Consider the following 18,285-nt stretch of genomic DNA (forward strand, 5'->3'; position numbering starts at 1 on the left):
CTAAATATTTTTTAAGAAATTCTCTAGAACTCCATTGGAGCAAAGAGTCAAGATAGAGCTTGGATTGAAGATTGGTAGGTTATTATTCATAAATTATTCATCCAATTCGTTATCTGGCATCAATTGATGTATGGTTCTTCATCCTTGAAACTAATTTCTTAAAGGAGCCAAACTTCAATGTGATTTATAAAGTCTTTCAAAGATGAACTTATCCAATTTTGATATCTATCCATGGGTTTTTGCATAAAACATTTGAATCATTATATATTGATTGAATTGATGTTAATTCAATTATTTTAACCTAATTAATCTATGAACCCATATAATTCATGAACCCTATTTTTTGACTAATTTGTGGGTGAGTTGATTAAGTCTTAATGCTTATGAATTATAGTATAGTTTTGTTTGGGTTATTGAATCATGTAAGAATTGTATTAGATTGATGTATATTTTTTCTTATATTGATAAATATATATTGAATTTATATAGATTCATTGAGTATTATGACTTTTGTATTGAGTTGATGATCATGGTCATGGGTAAGGGCCTTTTGTATTTTATTGGATGATTTAGCAATGGATTGAAGTGTTGAGAATGGATTGGTTGTAAGATTACCTAATTATATGTATTTTATGTAAATTAGGTCTTTAATTATGTTGATATTGGCATGTTCCACTTATGGTGGTAGTGCTATGTGCTTTACTTGTGAATAATTTGGCTTCGTCGGCGTTACATTATGTATTATGATGGTCATGGACTTGTCTGCATTAATTGGTTTATTATTATTGTTTTTGTAGTTTATTTATGTTATGTATGATCATATCCATCTACATGTAAGTAATCTAAAAGTATGTGTTCTTCTATTAACCTCAGGTGATCATGTTTGACAATAACTATGTCCGTATGTGTGTACTCTTAAAATTGATGCATGATTCTTCCTACTTTGTTACACTAGTTTAATTATAGTTATATTTATGATTATATTAGCGTATAGGGTGACCTATATATGATGTTGGTTATGGTTATGTGCTTGGAGAATGATATGATATATGTGAATCATATGTGTGTCTTGTTTTCATAGACTTGTGCCCTTACTTACATGTATAATGTGAATATGAGTTTTTTTCTTGACTCAATATGCTAAAGCTTCTTAGTGTTGTATGTATGAATGGCATGCGACCTTGAACATTGCTACGAAGGCCCTTTATGTGGAACCTTCAACCTAGTTTTAAGGTTATGATATCCTTGAAATTGAAACTCCTAATGGTAACTTTTGTGTGAATGGTATACTTAAGGTTGGTTGGCTGGAATGGCATGAAATACTCCTGATTAAAGTCATTGAGATATCATCTTAATCATTTTAAGGAAACCCTAGGGACCTCTTTAGTAAGGTGAATGTTATTGGGTTGTGAACTTGTTATGTGAACCTCTTCATGTGATTCATTTTGTGAATTACTCTATGAGAACAAAGTCTAGCACCGAGTGAGCATGATTTGTGGAGTAATTTTATATAAGGCTTAGACTACATTATAAATAAACCTTTCATATTCCTGAACCATGTTCCTACATTTGATGTGTTCCAGTTCTACCATTGGCAAGTAGAACACCCTTTATCGGAGTAGGGTTAACTCCTAATTTAATGCCTAGCTACCATGGTCTATGTAGGTTATTGCCTATTCATCATATGGGATACCCATTTGTTTTGGAGAAGTTCTATGAAGTTTAGGTGGTGGTATGAGACGCTATCTAGACATTGCACAATAGGCTTCGAAGATGTTAGTGAGTGAGTCCCTCGGTCTTCTCCAAGACCATTACTTGAATGTCATTACGTGATGAATGTCTCTTAAGTGAACTAATGAAGATAATCAGTTAAGTTACGCATATTAAATGAATAAGTACTTACCTAGAGTAGTTAAGGGTTGTCTAGTCAAGGTGTGAAGGGGTCATAAGAATAGTCACTTCATATCTTACCTAGGGATGTCTTAAGAAGGACTCCAGATACGAAAGTTATTTGATACATTAGACATGATCCAAACTTAGGTAGTCATAAAGATTATTTAGTAATCTTGGAGAGGTCAAGTATGGTATTTCTCTTCTTGAGTTACTTAAATAAGTCTTTTGATAACCTTTGGGAGGAGAATGTCATATTATATGCATGTTATTGTATGAAGTGAGAATGATCTAATCCTAGGTAGTATAAAGGATCTATTATGTGTGGGTGAAAGGATTGTATGAGTGGTGGCTTCACAACTCATTTATGTGAAAATAACCATTGATAGGAGGATCTCATGTTTTTGTATTTGGTGTATTGTAAGTGTATTTATGTCATTATTGTTTGTTTTAAGTATCATTTAGGTGTGCCTAGAGGGTTTGTATGGGCATTCTCTCTTTGTCTTACTTAAGTGAGTCTTAGGGTAGCTTTTAGTGAGAGGGTGGCATGCTAAATGGGTTCACTGTGAAGTTGAGTTTAGTTCACTATAAACATGGGTTCACTGTGAAGTTGAGTTTAGTTCACTATAAACTTGGCTTAGTTCAATGTAATGTTGAATTAGTTCACTGTAACTTGGCTTAGCTTACTATAATATTTCTTAATGTTTGATAAAATGCTTGTGTGATATCTTATATGTTTCTAAGGTTTTAGATGTTGTTCTTATCCTTGTAGTATGATGTTTTAATCAAAAGATGCATATTTCCAATAAATCTCTGTTTTTATAATTTTATGCATTAAGCCATACTAATTCAATACATTTGTTATATCAAAAGGTGTAGGCGGAAGATGAGAGGTATCATTAAAGCAAGCTTGTAATCTAGTAATTGTTCAAGCAAATATCAGGTAAGTTCTCACTTGACTCGAGGGCATAAATCGTCTTTACAACTTCCTATTTTAAAATATTCTAATAGACTATGGAATTTCTATATTTTGTATTGTATGGTTCATGTCCCAAGTATTTCTTAAAGTCTAAGCATTACATATATTTAGACATAGAGTTTTAGTATAAAATACTTATTAAGATATTAGGTGTGAAAAGTTTTAGTTCCGCACTACTTTTCAAACATGGGTGCAATGAAAGATACCAAGGTCTTGTACAAGACCTCCGAGAGGTCAAGTATGTCGTGCCATGAACTAAGAATACCCTAACTCATAGGGTATGCATGCGGGTATGACACACATGGTGTCTCATACCCCCACATATACTAAGTAAACTTATTTAGAATCCATAAGTGCAATTCCGTACATAACAAAAAATTCATGTATTGACATAGAAATGTCACTTAACAATGCACTCATACAATTCATACATAACATATCATAAGTCTTATTTGCATACATGTACTAATATTATCCTTTCTTAAAGTTCACTTGTGAAACGCATGGTAGGGGCCATAATCCTACCTATACAAAGTAACCTCCTCAAGAAGTTGTGACTAGAGTCCATAATCTTATCTTAGTCAATTCATTACTTCGGTAGACTTAGTCATAACCGACATAGACCATGTGAGATACCTTGAATCAGTGTTTTACTCTCACACAAAAATAAAGGGTTAACACTTGCCTAAGATGTAACAAATCATACATAGATATCTAGGTGGTATCCACAAGCTATAACCTACAGGGGCACATAGTTATTGAATATGGAGATTGCTTCTAGAAACCTTGACTTTCTAGCATGGAGGTTTCTATCTCATGAGACAACATCTATGTTAGAAACTCGGATTAGTTAAACGTGAAGGTTCTCTTGTGAGAAGCCGTACTTCCTAACGTAAAGCCTCCACTCTCATTTGTCATGTTCACTCGTATCTACGATCTAACTCCCATTATAGATATGCTTAAACCTTTAATGCATTAGTAATACACTCGAATTATATTTCCCTAAAAAAGTCTAAGCGTTCGTATCAAGTAAAGAACCCAACTATTAGGTTGGGGTCGATCCCCCAAGGAAAATGGTTTAGAATTAACTTCAATATACGATTATTTCTTTTTTAGTCAAGTCCTTTCCGAAAACTAGTTATTAAAGGGGGTTTTTGTGAAACAAAAGATTTATAATACTGAAATAAAACAAGTAACAAGAGTAAATTATTTGTGTTTATCAAGTTGTGAGAGTAACTAGGTTGTAAGTGTTCCCCATAGGTTTATAACACCATAATCCTAACTATAACAATTTTTCCCTAGTGTTTTGCATGCAAAGTGATAAGTTATGCATCTCTAAATCCTTGATCCGGCATTTAGAGAATTTCATTTTGTACCTTGGTACGTCTACGTGTGTCTAAGTTACTACCCTTACCTTTTCTTCATATTAAGTGATGCTCCTCCCAAAAGAAATTTTTCACATCATGCATGAACTTTTTCCCCTGATTGAAGGACAGGTCCGATGGATTATATTACTAGCCATATAATTCGTCAAATCGGTGAACCATGAAATCAAGTCATGAGAAACGACCAACACATGCTCATCAGGGAAGGTATCATCAATTTCAACCTTTTGACCCAACTCTCGCATTGATTCATCCTCCAATATGGACAAGTGATCGGCAACTTTATTTTCAGTCCTTTTTTATCTTTCACCTCAAAATCAAACTCTTGCAATAGTAGCACCCATCTAATAATCCTTGATTTCGCATCCTTCTTTGACATCAAATACCTCAATGCATATTTGTCCTTATGCACTATAACTCTCATGCTAAGCAAATAGGAGTGAAATTTTATGGAAAAAAATACCACCACAAAGAGTCCTTGTTCAGTCACAGTGTAGTTGTTTTGTGCTTCATTTAGGGACTTACTAGCATAATAGATGGGGTGAAGGATTTTATCCCTTCTTTGTCCCAGTACCGCACCAAGATCAACCTCGCTAGCATCACACATCACCTCAAATGGCTTACTCTAATATGGGGAAATAATTAGGGGCGCAGACACCAACTTCTCTTTTAACTCTCCAAATGCCTTCGGACAAGATTCATCAAAATAGAATTTACAATCCTCTCAAGTAAATTGTATAGAGGATGTGTAATTTTTGAGAAATACTTAATAAACCTCCGGTAGAAGAACGCATATCCCAGAAAACTTCTCACACCTTTTACAAAGATGGGTGGAGGGAGTCTCTCTACAACATCGACTTTTGCTCGATCAACCTATATCCCCTTCTCTAAAATGCGATTACCCAATAAAATACCTTCTTTCACCATAAAGTGCCATTTTTCCCATTTTAGAACAAGATTTCACTCCTCACATCTTTGGAGAACCTCGGCCAAATGACTCAAACAATGATTAAAGGAGTCGCCAACCACTGAAAAATCATTAATAAACACTTCAATAGTGTCCTCCACCATATCAGAAATAATCGACATCATACTTCTTTGAAAAGTATCTGATGCATTACACAACCAAGAAGGCATCCACTTGAATGCAAACGTCTAATAAGGACAAGTAAAAGTGGTCTTTTTTTATCCTCCGGTGCAATAGAGATTTGTTTGTAACCCGAATAACCATCAAAAAAATAGTGCCATCCTTTTCCTGCGAGTCTATCTAATATCTGGTCCATGAAGGGCATAGGGAAATGGTCCTTCTTAGTCCATGCATTAAATTTTTTGTAATTCATACAAACTCTTCATCCGGTCACTAGCCTCATTGTAACAATTTTGTTCCTCTCATTGGGTACTACTGTCATTTCCCTCTTTTGGGCCAGACACTGAACAGGGCATACCTAACTACCGTCTGCAATGGGATATTTGACCCTGGCATCTAACCACTTAATGATCTCTTTTTTCACTACCTCTTAAATAGGTGGATTCAAACGTCTTCGATTCTGATACCTGGATTGTGATCGGGCATGAGTTTGATTTTTTATGAACATATACCGAGTGGGATCCCAATAATGTCCACAATAGTCCAACCAATTGCTCGTTCGAACCTCTTTAACACTTATACCAGACACTCTACTTATTCCACATTTAAATCCAATGCAATTACTACCAGCAAAACGTAATTTCTTCCCAAGAATACATACCTCAAATGAGGTGGTAGATCCTTAAGCTCTAATTTTTGGACCTCTTCAATAGATTGTTTCACTGGTGGAAAATCGTGATGCTTCATATCTAACTCTAATTTATTTGGTTTAAAACGATATTAGCCTTGTTCAAGTGACGCAACCAATGACCCATACTCTTTAACATCACTCTCAAAATTCATAATCACTGTCGCTAGTTCCTCAACACCAAGGCACTCTTTTATTGTACCTCAGATGTACTCTCAACCTTGTACGATATAACAGATACCGTTTGGAGCTCATCACTCTACTTTATGGACCTACAAATGTTCAAAGTTGCTTCTTCATTGTTCAACCTAAAATTTATCTGCCTATTTTCATATCAACCAAGGCGCACCAGTAGCAAGGAATGGCCTCCCAATAATAATAGGCACCTCAAAATCCACCTCACAATCAAGAATCACAAAATTGACGGGAAATATAAATGACTCCACTATCATGAGCACATGATGGAGTATCACTAAAGGCCTCTTCAGTGTTCGATCAGCCATTAGTTACCGCATCGCAGTGGGCTTTGGGTCACCCAAACCCAATTTCATATAAATGGAGAGAGGCATGAAATTTACGCTTGCACTAAGATCACATAGTTCTTTGGCAAAGTGTAACAAACCTGTGGTACATGGAATGGTGAAAGTGCTCGGATCCTCCTTGGTTATCATAAGAGAACGTGTAGTAATAGTACTACAATGCTTCATTAAGTCATCATCCTCAAAACTTACCGATCTCTTCTTTGTAACCATATCCTTCACGAACATGGAATACCTGGGCATTTTCTCTAAAGTTTTTACCAAAGGGACATTGATGGAAAGATGTTTCAGCATAGTGATAACACGTCGGTATTTACCATTCTTAGTATTCTTCACCAATCTCTGAGGGAATGGTGTTGGTGGTCTAAGAATGGGGAATCCCTTTTTGGGGTACCTGTGCATCTTTCACATCTTTCTCCAGCAATTGACCACTAGTTTCCACTACCTCTTCATCTTTACTCATCTCATCTTCTACCACAGATGGGCATAGGTGGATCAATGGTTTTCTTACCTCCTCTAGTAGTTATTGCCATGCAATGTCAATCATTTTACGAATTTAAATGGTATTGCTAGGAAGAGTACCCGGTTGTCGTTGGTTCACAGTAGTGAATAATTGGGCCATTTGTAACTAAAGATACTTGATAGAGACCAGTTGTGCAGCTACCTTTTGAACGATATTAGCCAAATCACCTCTCAATTCCTTGGCTTTCTCATCAGTAGCATCAAACCTCATGATCATCTTTTGCAACATATCTGCAACTCGCGCCATACTACCTCAACCATCCCTTGAGCAACTTCTCGATTTTGAGGCGAAACATAAGGCCCACTTTGATTGTTTCTATTACCATAGTTACCCCAATTGAAGTTGTTGTCATGGTTATAGTTTCTATATCAAACATAATGAACCTCTCAGTTATAATTTCTTTAGATCCAACCTTGATTTCCTTGACCTTGGCGACACTTCTCCATATTGGAACCTTAGGCGTTCGATCGAAAACCCCCCGTCTGATCATTCACTGCATAAGAATCCTCTTTATAATAGTATTCATTCGTTGGCTGTGGTGGTTTAGTCAAGTAATTCACTGCATTTACTTTCTCTAAACCTCCTATGACATGTTTCAATACCAGTCTAAGCTCAGTTCTTATTTGAGATATCTCTTCACGAATCTCATTTGTGGCCGGATTATGTGTAGCTTGCACTGGAAAGGTGTTTCTCCCAATGTCCAACTTCGTAGTATTCTAAGCCTTATTGTTGCGGGAGATTTTCTCCATTTTCTCTACGAACTCTTCATATGTACACTCACCATAAGAACCGGCCGCAATAGTATCAAGCACCTTCTTATTATTATCATCTTGCTCCCAATAGAAGTACTCTTTTAACGACTCTTCATTAATGCGGTGGTATGGGACACCTCTCACATAAGAAGTAAATCTGTCCCAAGAGCTACTCACCGACTCCCCAGGTAGTGACACAAAGTTGTTCACTCTATCTTTATGGTTGAGCTTTTTGGAAACTGGGTAGTACCGTGCTAGGGATACAACCCTCAACTGATCCTAAGTATAGATAGAATTATAGGGCAACTCAGTAAACCATATTGCGTCCTCTCCCGCCAATGAGAGAGGGAACACTGTTAACCCGAGACATCCATGTCCAAGTCTAGCCTCCCTACACAAATCTTGCACACCGACCTCAGTTTAGCGATGCGATCATGTGGATCCTCATATAGTAGCGCTGAAAACAAACCTCTAACGGTAAACATTTGCATCAAGCTACTAGTTACCACGAATGTGTGACCCTGCATTAGAGGACATAGAACAAGAGGCCCATCAGAATCAGTGACATTTATGTTGCCCCTATAGAACTCTTGAGGGCGTGTGACGGGAGGTTGCCTCTTCAAAGCATCATCACCCGGGTTTTCCACAATCACTTGGTTGTGAGCATCAACTGGTTGAGGAAGCTGATGGTTGATCCCATCACCTAGATTAGAAGTTTTCTATGGATTATTCATTTTGCGGAGTGTACGATTTAGTTCGGGATCGAATGGAATTATTGGTTCTTCTTGGCTCCGTGTACTTTGCATACACTAGAGCTAGACCTGAAAGTAACAAAAACAAAAGAAAAAAGTAAAATTAGGAAATTGTTGACTAAAATTCGGTAATGTTATGAAAGTTACTCTAAAATCCACTTTCCCTAACAGCGGCACCAAAATTTGATGCGCTTAAATTACACATACCTAAAGAAGTATAAGTGGTCGTATCAAATAAAGAACCCAACTATTAGGTTGGGGTCGATCCCACGAGGAAAATAGTTTAGAATTAACTTCAATATACGATTACCTCTATTTAGTCAAGTCCTTTCTGAAAATTAGTAATTAAAGGGGGGTTTTGTGAAACAAAAGTATTGTAATATTGCAAAAAAAAAATAGCAAGAGTGAATTATTGGTGTTTAACAAGTTGTGAAAGAATCTACGGTGTATGTGTTCCCCCTAGGTTCATAACATTGTAATCCTAGCCATAACAATTCTTCCCTAGTGTTTTACATGCAAAGTGATAAGTTATGTATCTTTAAATCCTTGATCCGGCATTTATAGAATTTTACCACGTACCTTGGTCTAGCTACATGTGTCTACGTTACTAACCCTTACATTTACTTCATATTAAGCATCACATTTGATGTATGGCTTCGTTATTACTTCGCACCAATCGAAACTAGTCTATTAGATAGCATCCCACTAAATCTATGTCGATAGTTCTTTTCCTATTAACTACTCCCTTGGTCCAGCAAGTAGAAATAAGGCGAGTTTTAATGCATGCACTAGTTAAAAGGACTTCTAGATGAAAGAATTTTCAATTCATGCAATAACCTATTTGAGTAATGTTATTAAGCTAGGTTTACTTTGTTAATCACCCATGGTTCACACAATCCTAGTTGTGGATTTAGTTACCCATGCATATAAGAACACAATTCATAGTTGATAAACAATAAATCATGAACTTACTTTAACAAATTCGAAGAAAATCCAGGAATTCAACTCGAAATCACAAAATTATCTTGAAAACTAAATCTGGAAAGTTGAATTATTCTCCAAGTTGCAAAAACAAATCTCCAAGAACAAAACTAAGAAATTAGCAATAGAATCTAACCCCAAAAATGAAGTTTTACACCCTATTTATAAAAACATTTTACCAAAAAAAGGAATTCAAATAAGGAAAGTTTGTCCAAAATGCCGCTTCAATCGACGACCCTTACATATGGTCTGTCGTTTGGCCAATGAACCGTCGACTACCTGCTTAAGTCCAGACTTATTATCTTTTCCTAGCCTTCACTTTGCATCTTCTCTGATCCAATTGATGGACAAACAACACGGTCTGTTGATGTTTCTTGTTGTTCCATACTTATCTTTTCTTCATTATCGGGTACAGGACATTCTCTGATAAGATCAAAGTTTTGACAGGATGATCCGTCAATCAATCGAAGGACCATCGATCCTTCTGAAGCCCACACTTGGTAAGAATTCCCCGAGTTGCTTCCAGATTCATGAGCCTCTAATTGATGGTCACCGTCTATGGTCCGGCGATGGAATGATGGACCATCGATGGCCTTCGTTGGTCACATCTGCACTAAATTTCCATAGACTTCTATGTTTTGGTTTTGGACAACTTTCCTGCAAAACAAAGATAAAACATATTAAAATTACTACAGAAAAGCTCTAGACACACACCAATCTTAAGGAAAAAGCATTGAAAGTACAATTAAACCACGGTACATCAATTAGTTCATAAAGAAGTCTTTAGGAGCTTGCTTCTTCATTCATCATATAGATCAAAGGATTCTAACATGAGAATGTCAATTCATCATAGACCCTACTTCATGTGATAATGTCCTTCAACATATTCATACAATCATTCATCGTGTGTATGTGCATAGAATGTGAGATCTCCCTTCACATCATATTTCTAATCGCACATGTTCATAACATCATTAATCATATACTTCACATGCATAGAATTAGGTCATGATGAATAGGAGAATAATGATTTCCTTTAAAATCATGAATTTATCCTATTCACAGACATGCATGAAGTATGTGTACATTGGTCAACATGTCACATAATGGATATAACATGAGACTGAGGAAGACACCCTCTAAATATCACAACATTAACAACATTCCTCAAGTCTCAATTTATACACACACATATAAAGTATTAAGGACTATAGACTTCACACACTCACATTACATCATAGGAGACAAGAACATATTCAAATTAGAATAGAAGACTCCCAACATACTTTGATCACACATTCATATGGGGTTCATATAGGTAGGGTTCATGCTATAAGAGTATTCATTATCATTAACCATCTAAATCACACCTAACCTTAACATGATTATCGCATATAAACAACATCATCCACAAACCTAGATCATGCAACTAGTGTGGAAAACTATTAATATACTTCACATAACATCAATACACATAGAACATGGTATTAGAATCAAGAATAAATCCTTTAACTTCCTTAATATGGAAATCATCATATCAATTCATCTTGCATCTAATGCCTTCAAGGACATGATCATAACGCATAAAAATGTACAAGAATATAAACACTGCCACCATAAGTGGACAATACCAATCAACAGAATTCAATAACATTTTAAGGTAAATAGAGGAAAATAGGTCAACTTACCAAATCTCAACAATAATAATCATATTTATCAATTCCTAACAATTATATTCAATTGAATTAATGAAATATAGAACAAAGTAATTAATTACAATCTAAACATAATTTAGTAATTATACCATCAAGATCACTAGACCCAAATTATAGGTCATTTTAGAAATTAGGAGGATCATGGGTTATTCATAAAATTGAATTGAAATTCATAATTAAAACAGAAATAAACATAAATCTATCATGATAATGACTTTGAAATCAATTTGACAATCAACACATGGCTAGATTGAAAGTTTGGAATTTCGTCTTTGAAACACTTTTGAAAATCATTGATTGAACTCCTTAGAGGAAATTAAATAAGGATCATTTTTTACAATACCTTATTTATTTAAGACCCATTAAAAACTTGAGAAGCAACCATAGAAATCCAGCCTCTAGGACGAACTTGATTTTTGATTTCCAATGGAGGTTTTGGGGTTTTAGGAGTGAAGAAGATTTTGGGATATTTTATTTTCTTATTAGGTATTGGGGATTTGACTTTTAAAAGGGGTTAAATGTGTCTTTAAAGCATTTTATAACCGCCTCCCAAATTATCCAAAATGTCACTATACTTATTTGGACTTTATGACATGTCAAACTTTACTTTCATTTTTGAAATCTTCGTCGGGGATCAAGTCCGCGTTACGAAGATATTCCCACGTGATTTTTTGGAATCAATTCTCGAGGAAGTAGTGTCCATATTGTATCCGCAATGCGGAAAAACGTTTTATCCTATGCAGGGCCTAGTCCGTGACGTGGACCTATTTCATGTAGGAACAAAACCTGCTGCCTTAGGCAGCTTGTTGGCCCAAGGTTGGGTCCTCCTCAAGGACCCCTAGAGAAGTCCTTGGGGAGTCTTTCCTATACGTATCGACCCTAAATACACTAGTATATATTTTAGGGTACTTTCCCATCAATTTGAGCATCAAACAACACATAGAATATACCACGACACACAAGAACGCACTAGCACTTTTCAAGGCTAAGATTCGACCGTCTCTGGGACCTCCAAACTACTTCAAATCAATTATACATGCTACAAAACACTTTATGTACATTTTATTAACCTTTTTAGACACATTTGACTCTCTATCTACCATAGTTCATTTTGAGGTCTATTAAATATCCCACACTTGAAAACCATTCTTCCTCGAATGATACTTGAAACATTTTTAGCACTTTCTAGGACTCAATGAGCCATAAAGCATCTCACAAAATATAACATGCTAACACATAAGATTCAATGCGCCAAACTTACAAGTAACACCAACTTCATACTATCATGCAACTAAAGAAACAACATCAAACATGGGTTACTCTTCCTTTTCCTTTGATGCTTACATGTTTTTTCATACTCGTTGCCATTTTGAGGAACTACCTTCTCCAAGTTTTAGGCATGCTTATAATCTCATGATATGGTAATACATACAATGGATTTCATTTTGCACACATAGGCATAATCCACACTTTTACTCATGAGAAATTAAGCAATTCACTTAGATGCACAAAATCATGAATCATGTAGGTCAACTACTATCTTATAGTCTAGACATGATACCATAAAGCTCATATATATATCATGCCATGTTCAACTTTTGTACAAGGAGGAACAACCTTCTCCTAGTCACAACATACACACATGGCAATATAGAGTTTACATAAAAGCAATGCACAAAGGTCAATTCATTTTAAGGAGGATTTCCTTACTCCTACACAAAGCATGCTCAAACCCTCTTCTGTATGAAGTCATAAATGGTAGCTCATACCGCACATATCAAGACAATAGGAAGTCATTTCATACCCTTTCAATTTCTATCATGACATTAGCTTTCATAAACTTACATCATTTAGGAAAGCTATTACAATTCATAGGAACACATTGATGACACTGGCTAGACATACCATCACATCTCAAGAGTTAGCCTACCCCAACATTTCCTAATTCATAGAAGTCACACATTTTTCAAGGGACTAATCATTTGTCAATTAAAAAAGACTCAACACCTAATTGTAGGGCGAAACCATCCTCACATCAAGGGTTATATCAAGCATGTTCATTTATCCACCTCATGAAGTTAAATGCACATTTATCATATTAACACGTACGACAACATGAGAACATCAAATTTGATAAAAATCCCTTTTTCATGCAATAATGATCTTTCTTAACATGCACACCATAGTGTAATTTAACACATGCATAACATATGGAGAACATGCAATTTATACTTATATGCAATACTCCCATCATAACAGGCTACTTAGGAACTCTTTTATTTGAAGCTTGAGTAGGAATAGAAGGAAAATATAGGGATATCTACAACCTTACTACTCAAATCATCATCCTCCACATAGGATAAAACCACTTTAGAGACCTTATCTCATCCAAGAAGACTTGGACTTACTAATTCTTCCAATCAAGAACACATCTCCCTCTTCGAATCAAGATCATGCTAACTATTCTTAACCTCGCCTCCTTCCACCTCTCAAGAAGTAACAATTTCCCCCTTAGTTATTCACTCACACTTCACTAGGTGAAAAATTTAAAAGGTCACAATTGAGTATCTAGCTTACGCCACTTCATATTCATCACTCCAAGATTATCCTCAACTTGGGGTAAGTTAATAACAATTTCATCACCTCGTACCCTTAAGCAACATGGTCAAAGAAAGTCCAGACCGAACCTACATACTCCTCACATAGGAAGGTCTAACATTCTTAAGGTTTCCACTTCTAATTCTTATCTCAATGATCTTACCAACTCAACCACCAACAGGTATCCCTTAAGTAGCATTTATCCTCTATGTTTATCACCTACAGGAACTCATATCAATCAAGATAGGTAATACTACATAACCACATAAGGCCTTAAATACACCATGAATACCAAGGGTAATTCCATATCATATCATCACCTTCCACCACCAAGTTGTATAAAGGTAAGTAGTTTTATATTCAAGCCTACAATGGACATCACCCTTGGTGCAAACTTCAAACCAACTATGCCTAGGTACAAACCAAGCACTTTTTTAAGTGATCATCACTTAAGATCAAAGTTAAAAGTCAACTAATCACGTTAAAATAGGTCAACATATATTTTTCTACATCTTTTTAAGGGTTAAGGGTACATACTACCCTCTTAGTCATTCAAGGGAAAAGACATAATCCCAACTTATGGAATAAAATCCTTTTCTCCCTTTTTCCCCACTCTTAGAATAGGTTCATAAGGGAACTAATGAACTACTCATAAGAGTTATCTCATTGGCTAGCGTAATTCACAACCACCTTACATGGTTCAACACCTATCTTCCCTCCTGAGGAGCAAGTCTACACCAAATACCATAATCTACGCAAGGGCAACTATGAGGCCTTTCTCATATATAAGGTCAACATCACTCTTCTCCTATTACCACTTTCCTACAACACATTTCAAGCCTATTTCATAACTTTAAACTATCCTCTTATATAACCATATAACAACCTATCATTCCACATCGAACTCCATTAAACTATAACACCTCATAACTATCTAGAACCATATCGTATCATATCTTTTTTATATAATATAACAATTATCATAAATCACATATGTAGCCATAAATGGCAACGCATCAAACATATATCCATATTCACTTTCACACATGCTTATAAATCCATAAACAAAAGTAAGAATCAAAAATCATATTTTCTCCCTCAAGCTTTCAGATATCATCCTTTCCAAGAAACCACATCTAAAAAACCACCAGACAAGGAACCATAAGAGAGAGAGAGAGATCATATAGAAGTAAGTTCTATGTTACAACACAAGAGTAGTGAATAAAGTGATATTTTATTTTCTTGTAGCCTCTAGCTCATAGATTTGTCGCTACTCACCACCGATAAACGATACTCTACTAGACGTGGAAACAAGAGAGTTTGGACCCTAAAATAATTTTCTATAACCTTATGCTCTAAAGTTAGAGTCTTCTTAGATCTCCACACAGCATCATCAACCTCTTGAAGGTCTAGAACAAGCCTCTTAGATTTCATTCATTTCATAAACATAAAAGTAGAGGAACATTTACAACATTCCATAGCACATCATATGCTAGAACATCACTTTATATATGTATATTATATATATATATATATATATATATATATTAGGCCTCTAAGTCTCTTTGCGATCTTAAGACTCCACTCAATAAAATAAAATAGGGACACAACCTTTATAAAAATAAAATATAATCTAACTAGTTCATCATCTTAAAGAAACATCTGTACATAGTAAATATTGAATCATAAGGATTCCTTTACTTGAACATGGGAGATGTATCCAAGATATTCACTTAGGAGACATCATCTTGCCATCAATACCTACACTTTGTGTAAACAGATTAAGAAAAATGGTATTAGTAAAAGAATGCACTAACTATGACAACCATGCAAAAACATCTACTAAAGAGGAAATTTCATTTGAAATCATGCAACACATCTTTTTAGTAAACTTCATGAGCATAGGCAATATAACCACAATATAATTCACATACATCATATATATATATATATATATATATATATATATATATATATATATATATATTTATGAATACTACTTATAATAGAACATGAAGCCATTTATAATAATTTGAGGCATATTCCATATATACAATACATTACCTCCATTTTATTTTACTTTTTTCCTTAGTTAACCCTCAAGTGACTTAGTATAATGTATCACCTTGAGGTCACCTAAGATAATCAGTAATAAATATGCTTCATAAACAAAAACGCATACATTCAAAATAACACTACCTTCTAATATAACCCCTAAGTCACACTATTAGAATGTGTTGGTAGCATCCCATAATACTACTTATAACAAGCGTACTTAAGGAGTCAACCTAGACTAGGGATAACATACTCAACCAGACATAATACTTTCATTTATAACTAGACAATTAAGCCACATACTTCATAGCATCATATAAGGACTCTTTCCTTTACTACAACCTTAGTCATAACTCATTTTGTTCACATTATAAGTAAACCACCATTACAACCTTTCAAAATCTTACTTGCAAAATTTACACATGGAGTCCCATATCCCCAGATATACTAAGTAAACTCATTTAGAATCCATAAGGTGAATTTACATACATAACAAAAATTCATGTCTTAACGTAGAGAAAGTAACTTAAAAGTGAACTCATACAATTCATACATAACATATCATAAGTCTTGCTTGTATACTTGTACTAATCTTATCCTTTCTTGAGGTTCACTTGTGCAATGCATGTGTAAGGGCCATATCCTACCTATACTAAGTAACATCCTTAAGGAGTTGTGATTAGAGTCCGTAATCTTAGTTTAGTCCACTTATTAATTTGGCAGACTTAGACATAACCGACATAGACCATATGAGCTACATGGAATTTGATTTTCTACTTCCACACCTAAAAGAGAGGGTTAAAACTTGCCTAAGGTGTAACCAATCAAACATAGCTATCTAGGTTGTATCCACAAGATATAACCTACGGGTGTACTCTATTATGGAATATGGAGATTGCTCCTAGAACCTTGACTAACTAGCGTGGAGATTTCCATCTCATGAGACAACATCTATGTTGGGAACTCGGACTTACTATACGTGAAGGTTCCCTTGTGGGCAGACGAACTTCCTAATGTAAGGCCCTTTCACTCTCATTTTTCATGTTCACTCAATCCTAGGCTTTAACTCCCATGTTAGATATGTTTAAACCTTTAATGGATTAGTTCATAGAGAAGGCTTTAGAAGTTTTCTCTTTCATACAACATATATCTCAAAAGATTCTGATATGATAATGTCCTTTCATCACAAACCCTACTTCATGTGAGAATGTCCTTTCATATATTCATACACTCATACATCATGTGTCTGCGCATGCAATGTGAGATCTACCTTCACTTCACACCTCTAATCATACATGTTCATAACTTCATTAATCATATACTTCACATACATAGAATTAGCTCATGATTCATAGGAGAACTATCCTTCTATTAAACATCATTGATCTAACCTATTAATAGACATGCATGAAATGTGTGCACATTGGTCCACATGATCACATAATGGTTATAACATGACAGTAAGATCCCAAAAATGACTTAGGTGAAGCTAAATCCTAACATGGTTGTCGTGATGGTGTACGGTCCTAAAATGGTCTATAATGTTGTATAGAGGAATTGAATAAGATTTAGGTGCATCAAAAGTCAAACGTCATGGGACGACCAAGAAGTTCGACGACTAAGTCACCTATGTGCCTCATATGTGGTTTTATGTGTTTATGTGTGATTAATGAGTTTATAAGGTCCGTAAATGAGTTATTATAGTGTATATAGTCTGTTTTTCAAGTTTCGTGAAGTTTGAAGCTCAAACGTCCATGACGTTTGAAAGGATTTCCTTGAAACGACCTTGTGTGTTTATGCATGTTTCATCGAGTTTTACGTATTCTTTTTGGATGAAATTTATGTGAGAGGTCCAAACTCGTATACGAGCATGTTTTTTGTTTGAAACGTCTGGGCAAACATCCTCAAGGACCATCCAAGGGTCCTTGAGGAAGGACCCAAGTTGGTGCCCAAGACTGTCAAATAGAGTCCAACCAACTGATGGAAATTGACACCTAGTGGGTTATTTGTAGCCCCATTGGTTGTGTCTCATAAGTTGGGACTTATGCTAGGAAGATAAAAGACCAAAGGTGAGTCTCTGAACGAAATGATGGGAGGACAATTCTGTCCGTTTGTGGAAAAATTGTCCGACAACTGCCAGCCGTCAATAGTACTGTCCATGCACACAACTTCACTATTAAGTAAAGGGTGAAAGTGTAAATTCACCCCACGTCACAATAATACTTTGGAAGGTTGTTTTGAGTGTATGTGTGTATTTTATAGTATATAAGTCATCAAACACTCATTTAAATCCTAACAACTAAATTAAAACACATTCCCTCCCAAAGTTTCTGAGAGCTCC

This window comes from Solanum lycopersicum, chromosome 12 (genome assembly GCF_036512215.1).
Source record: "Solanum lycopersicum chromosome 12, SLM_r2.1".
In the NCBI taxonomy this organism is placed as follows: domain Eukaryota; kingdom Viridiplantae; phylum Streptophyta; class Magnoliopsida; order Solanales; family Solanaceae; genus Solanum; species Solanum lycopersicum.